This window comes from Procambarus clarkii, chromosome 40 (genome assembly GCF_040958095.1).
Source record: "Procambarus clarkii isolate CNS0578487 chromosome 40, FALCON_Pclarkii_2.0, whole genome shotgun sequence".
Taxonomy (NCBI): Eukaryota; Metazoa; Arthropoda; class Malacostraca; order Decapoda; family Cambaridae; genus Procambarus; species Procambarus clarkii.
The window spans coordinates 2,733,718-2,740,939 of NC_091189.1; the positions used below are offsets into that span (position 1 = coordinate 2,733,718).

At 41.6% G+C, this 7,222-nt stretch overlaps 1 long non-coding RNA gene across 1 annotated transcript in view; it reads left to right on the forward strand.

The window, feature by feature from the left end:
* Nucleotides 1–6,706, forward strand: part of LOC138372912 (uncharacterized) — a 124,191-nt gene extending 117,485 nt beyond the window's left edge. The window contains exon 3 of the long non-coding RNA XR_011230970.1: nucleotides 5,660–6,706. This is a non-coding gene — a long non-coding RNA (uncharacterized lncRNA). The remainder of the gene's footprint in view (nucleotides 1–5,659) is intronic.
* The last annotated feature ends 516 nt before the right edge of the window (nucleotides 6,707–7,222 follow it).

Sequence of the window (7,222 nt, forward strand, 5' to 3'; positions counted from 1 at the left end):
CCAGAGGAAACCTGATGTTCGTCCCCAGAGGTACTGCACACACCACTCACTTCCTTGAGTACTGGTTTGGTGTATGTCTGTACACAGTGTATTATATAACTTATTGGGAATGTGAGGTGCTATATGGGATCCTTTGATGTAGATCAGTAATCCCCAGCTGATTAGCAAGGCCACTACATAACTGACAGCATCCTTATGCACTTGACCTGACATGACCTGACCTGACCTGGCCTGGTGTAAGGTGTGAGTTCTCATTGTTCAGCTAGACTGGTCTTCTCAACACGCAGACATGTTCCATTGTTTAACTTCAGCTTCTCTGTTCTGCTGTGTACGGCTCTGTTGTTAGTGTGAGGGTATGGTGTTAGTGCACGGTGTTAGTGTACGGTGTGAGTGCACGGTGTTAGTGCACGGTGTTAGTGCACGGTGTGAGTGCACGGTGTGAGTGCACGGTGTTAGTGCACGGTGTGAGTGCACGGTGTTAGTGCACGGTGTTAGTGCACGGTGTTAGTGCACGGTGTTAGTGCACGGTGTGAGTGCACGGTGTTAGTGCACGGTGTGAGTGCACGGTGTGAGTGTATGGTGTTAGTGCACGGTGTGAGTGCACGGTGTGAGTGCACGGTGTTAGTGCACGGTGTTAGTGCACGGTGTGAGTGCACGGTGTTAGTGCACGGTGTGAGTGCACGGTGTTAGTGCACGGTGTGAGTGCACGGTGTGAGTGTATGGTGTTAGTGCACGGTGTGAGTGCACGGTGTGAGTGCACGGTGTTAGTGCACGGTGTGAGTGCACGGTGTGAGTGTATGGTGTTAGTGCACGGTGTGAGTGCACGGTGTTAGTGCACGGTGTGAGTGCACGGTGTGAGTGTATGGTGTTAGTGCACGGTGTTAGTGCACGGTGTGAGTGCACGGTGTTAGTGCACGGTGTTAGTGCACGGTGTGAGTGCACGGTGTTAGTGCACGGTGTGAGTGCACGGTGTTAGTGCACGGTGTGAGTGCACGGTGTGAGTGTATGGTGTTAGTGCACGGTGTGAGTGCACGGTGTGAGTGCACGGTGTTAGTGCACGGTGTTAGTGCACGGTGTGAGTGCACGGTGTGAGTGTATGGTGTTAGTGCACGGTGTGAGTGCACGGTGTTAGTGCACGGTGTGAGTGCACGGTGTGAGTGTATGGTGTTAGTGCACGGTGTTAGTGCACGGTGTGAGTGCACGGTGTTAGTGCACGGTGTGAGTGCACGGTGTGAGTGTATGGTGTTAGTGCACGGTGTGAGTGCACGGTGTGAGTGCACGGTGTTAGTGCACGGTGTTAGTGCACGGTGTGAGTGCACGGTGTGAGTGTATGGTGTTAGTGCACGGTGTTAGTGCACGGTGTTAGTGTATGGTGTTAGTGCACGGTGTTAGTGCACGGTGTGAGTGCACGGTGTTAGTGCACGGTGTGAGTGTATGGTGTTAGTGCACGGTGTGAGTGCACGGTGTTAGTGCATGGTGTGAGTGCACGGTGTGAGTGCACGGTGTTAGTGTATGGTGTTAGTGCACGGTGTTAGTGCACGGTGTGAGTGTATGGTGTTAGTGTATGGTGTTAGTGCACGGTGTTAGTGCACGGTGTTAGTGTATGGTGTTAGTGTATGGTGTTAGTGCACGGTGTGAGTGCACGGTGTGAGTGTATGGTGTTAGTGCACGGTGTGAGTGCACGGTGTGAGTGCACGGTGTTAGTGTATGGTGTTAGTGCACGGTGTGAGTGCACGGTGTTAGTGCACGGTGTGAGTGCACGGTGTTAGTGTATGGTGTTAGTGTATGGTGTTAGTGCACGGTGTGAGTGCACGGTGTGAGTGTATGGTGTTAGTGCACGGTGTGAGTGCACGGTGTGAGTGCACGGTGTTAGTGTATGGTGTTAGTGTATGGTGTTAGTGTATGGTGTTAGTGCACGGTGTTGGTGCACGGTGTTAGTGTATGGTGTTAGTGTATGGTGTTAGTGCACGGTGTGAGTGCACGGTGTGAGTGCATGGTGTGAGTGCACGGTGTGAGTGCATGGTGTTAGTGCACGGTGTGAGTGACGGGGATGAAGGCGAGATAAAAAGTCGCTTCAACACTCTTCCAAGGGTCTTTGTCCTGTCTCAGATACGCGCGGGGCGAGAGATTTACAGCGTGAGGGCCCCATAAAGTGCGAGTGTGGGCAGTATAGCATAGGGGCGGTGTGGTTTAGGAGCCGAGGGAGAGAAGTTTAGTCAAGACTGCAATACTGGTCCCTAGTTTATGGACGAGATCTGCCCCCAGGACACCCACCTGTGTATGAAAGTTAACACGTCAGTGTTTTCGTTATGCAGGCGTAGAACACACTAACTCCTACACATACAATCCTATGGATCATTTAGCATTCCTGTACGTGTTGCCTTCCCTTATACTTGCTTCCCCTTATACCTGCCTCTCCTTATAACTACCTCCCCTTTTCTTTTAACTTTTTTCCTTTCCCTCTTTCGTAGTTGAGGAACGCGTGCTCCGAAATGTCTTAGAGTTAAGTGTGGCTTGTTAAGCCTCTACTCAGGCCAGAAGATAAGAGAAAGACTAACTGTGTTTCATCCTCAGCAGACAGACTTAGCTGTTGGGTATTATCTAGCCTCTGAGTACCTTAAACTGAATAGGGGTGGAATGATATTTTGTGACTAAATATGTTCTGCAGTCTTTTAATAACTCTTCACAATTAATGTCTAAAGAAGCTTATAATATTTAATGGAATGTGATTTTTGCCGATGATAAAATTTGTTGCATAAAATCTGTGTGGATCCCATCCCATGATGGAGTTGAAAAACATGACATTTTAGATCGATTGGCCAATGAAGTTTGCAGGAAAGAAAACATAACTACTTTGGACCATCTAATGCAATTATTAAACACGTGCAAATTAAAGATATTACTTCAGATTTAGAAGAACTAAGAAATGCCCAATGACCTGAAAGTTTCAATATTAAAAACTATGACAACTTTTGTAATAATAAATATTTGGTCAGCACAGTAACCGGACCAGACAATGTGATGTAGTCATTGCGCGAATTCGCCTTGACTATAGACACATCTGGCAGGTTAGTGAGGCTGAGCCACTACCAGAATGCTCAGCTTGTAAACTCTGTGACAAATCATTAAATACTTCACCTGAACACTATATTTTTAATTGTGAAACTGTAAAAGATGGTAGCCCTCCTGGCCTATGACACAATCAACTATTTCACTTAATCTAGTATTTGATGACATCCTAACCATTTTCCTAAATTTGCTTGTCCATAATAAAGAATGAAGAACGAGAGTTTTATTTGTTATAATTGTTTTTTCTTTAGCTACATCTCTAGTGAATCCGTCCCCGCCCCATGTGGCAGTGAACAATACAAAATTACATTTACAAATTCGTAAACTGAAACTTTTATAATATCGGATGTAGTAGAGTGTGACCTTATGAAATTTATATATATATATATATATATATATATATATATATATATATATATATATATATATATATATATATATATATATATATATATATATATATATATATCATTTGGGTGAGGTGATTGACATTTACACATGATACAACACAAACCAATGGGTATAAAAACATAATAATGGAAGTAACTGCAGAAGGCCTATTGGCCCATGATGTTTCCTCTTGATGCTTCTATATTGGTTCGGAGTCTTGAAGTGGGTAGAATATAGTTGTACCTTAATTGGCTGTTGATTGCTGGTGTTGACTTTTTGATGTGTAGTGCCTCGCAGATGTCGAGCCTCCTGCTATCGCTGTATCTATCGATGATATCTGTTTTGTTTGCTAAGATTTCTCTGGTGGTGGTCTGGTTGTGAGAAGAGATTATATGTTCCTTGATAAAGCCCTGTTGTTTATGCATTGTTATTCGCCTGGAAAGAGACGTTGTTGTCTTGCCTATATACTGAGTTCTTTGGGGCTTACAGTTCCCAAGTGGGCATTTGAAGGCATACACGACGTTGGTATCCTTCAAGGCGTTTTGCTTGGTGTCTGGAGAGTTAAATGTAAAGTTTAAGTTTAACTTTAGAGAGTTAAGTTAAACCAGAAGACGAAATGTGCAAACCGTGGAAAAATGCTCAACAAACAACTGGGAACATTTTATAACACAGTGTAGAGTCACAACCCAGATAATGTTGCCACTGAGATTTAACATCGCAGAAGTTGTTAAAAAACATTGAACATAACCTTACTGACGCCAACATGCGAGTCATTAACACCACCACCAACCCACCTCCCACAGTTCACCACCACCACCCACCTCCCACAGTTCACCACCACCAACCTCCCACAGTTCACCATCACCAACCCACCTCCCTCAGTTCACCACCACCAACCCACCTCCCTCAGTTCACCACCACCAACCCACCTCCCTCAGTTCACCACCACCAACCCACCTCCCTCAGTTCACCACCACCAACCCACCTTCCACAGTTCACCACCACCAACCCACCTCCCACTGTTCACCACCACCAACCCACCTCCCACAGTTCACCACCACCAACCCACCTTCCACAGTTCACCACCACCAACCCACCTCCCTCAGTTCACCACCACCAACCCACCTCCCACAGTTCACCACCACCAACCCACCTCCCTCAGTTCACCACCACCAACCCACCTCCCTCAATTACCCCAAACTTCGGTACTTTGTACATGAAAGTGATTTTCAGATAATTATCAAATTAGCGCCTCGTCCCCGACTGAGCTTAGTGATTAAGTCTTCAATCACACTTTCCAAACGTTAAATGAGGTAGTTAAGGGCACGTCCAACCGTGCCTATTAGGCCGCGCACCTTGTTCTTTTTTGTTGGCATGTTAAGAACATAACGTACGTATAATTAGAAGCTCAGGTTCTTTGAAAGGCTTCTAACACGCTTGTTCTCTATGTTAAAAAGAACACATTGTTGCTTTTGATTCCAAGAGACACATATTTTTTTCTATAGCATTTTCGACTGATATACACCAAGACTTGTGGGTTGTGGATCAATTATACATTTAATGAGCAAATTATAATATATTAATAATAATAATAATTATATAAATAATACACGAAGAAATCACACTGAACGAATTGTCAATGTGAAAATCCATTAGAGTACTGAAGTGACTCGAACCAGCGATCGGGGTATTCCCAGCCGAGCACCTAACCTCTGTACCACGACATGCTATAAGTTATACCATCGGGGATTCCGCTTAAGTCACGAGACTTCTGGAGCCCCCCTTCCCCCACCCTCCCCCTGGTGTGGGTCAGGTAGTTCCTCGCCTCTACGGCTGCTTGTTAAGCGTCCAATTGGTACTTTCCAATTCAAATCAACTTCCAACTCAGAAATTTAATTCATCTATAGTTGTATGTTCTGACCTAGTTTACAACGTTTCAAAAATATTATTCATTTGTAGAATATAGAGGTAGAATTTGTAGAATATAGAGGTCATAGAGGTAGAATTTGTAGAGTATAGAGGTCAATCATTAGAGTCTACGCTAGTTTTAATTATAATGTGTGAATGGTAATGAAGGTAGAGGTTTTCTAAGAGAAGCTGTTAACACCTTGTTGTACCCAAAGAACAATAACAATTTAATGTGCTAGTTGGTAGTCGTAGGTGAACAGTGACCAAAAACTCTTCTCTCTCTCATTTTCAGGATCGTGGAAGATGGCTGACAGTGTGGTGACTGTGGTGCTCGTGACTGTCACTACTCTACTGTCGTTGGTGTAGCGTGAGCTGGGCTCTGGGCAGTGACTGGCAACTTCCCGAGTATCACTGCTGATCTAGCAGGACACCTTGCACTGCACCCCATCGATACCAAGCTGTCGATGACCTTGTTCCAGATGAACTCTTGGGGAAACAAAATTTACCATCAACACACTGGAGGAAAAAAACTTAACCCGTTGATCCGTGTGTACTGGAGAGTGTGTAATGGTGTCGTCAACTTCCCAGTGAGCGAGCACCTTCCTTCCCGCCCTGCAGCTCTGTACAGGACCTCGGACACTGTGTGTGTGTGGGTGAGGAAGGTCACTGACAGGAACCTGTCGTAGACGACAGGAGTGTCTCAGCCTCCTAAGACTGCTGTCTGTCTTGCCCCCCAACACCCCGTGCCATGGTACATAGGTACATAGTGTGTGTGTGTGTGTGTGTGTGTGTGTGTGTGTGTGTGTGTGTGTGTGTGTGAGACAGCCTCTTTCGGCTGGTGCAAAGTGTGCAGGCCTTTATTCTTCTAGCGTCTCCATGTGTAGATTTGGGTCCAAATATAGTAAACACACTTTACATTTGCTACCATATTGTAAACATTACCGACACTAAACATATGCTTAGCTATGTTTAAACCAAAACAACACAAGTTAGCATTTCATACCTTGAAAAAAACTGTAGTGCAGGGTAAAAAAAATAGACGCAGTTCTCTACACATTATATCAATTATCAAGCTTTTCCATTTATTAACTTATAAATAACGCCATTAAAAGTAACAGGAGATATTGCAGTTATATAGATATATTAAACTAATTAGATGTGACATCTTGAAACTTGCACTAAATCATAGTAAAAAAAAAAATCTTTCTGCATATATTGACTAGATCAATTTGGCGGGTATTGTAAATACTGACGGCACATCACCTGTAGAGTCAGCAGCTGTTTGGGAACACAGATGTTGACATTTTCCCCTAAACAGCAGTAAATATTTTCGTTTTAACACACATGTTATATATATAAATATATATATATATATAAATATATATATATATATAAATATATATATATATATATATATATATATATATATATAAGTATATATATATATATATATATATATATATATATATATATATATATATATATATATAAGTATATATATATATATATATATATAAGTATATATATATATATATATATATATATATATATATATATATATATATATATATATATAAGTATATATATATATATATATATATATATATATATATATATATATATATATATATATATATATAAGTATATATATATATAAGTATATATATATATAAGTATATATATATATATAAGTATATATATATATATATATATATAAGTATATATATATATATATAAGAATATATATATATATATATATATATATATATATATATATATATATATATATATATTATCTATATATATATATATATATATATATATATATATATATATATATATATATAGAGATAAT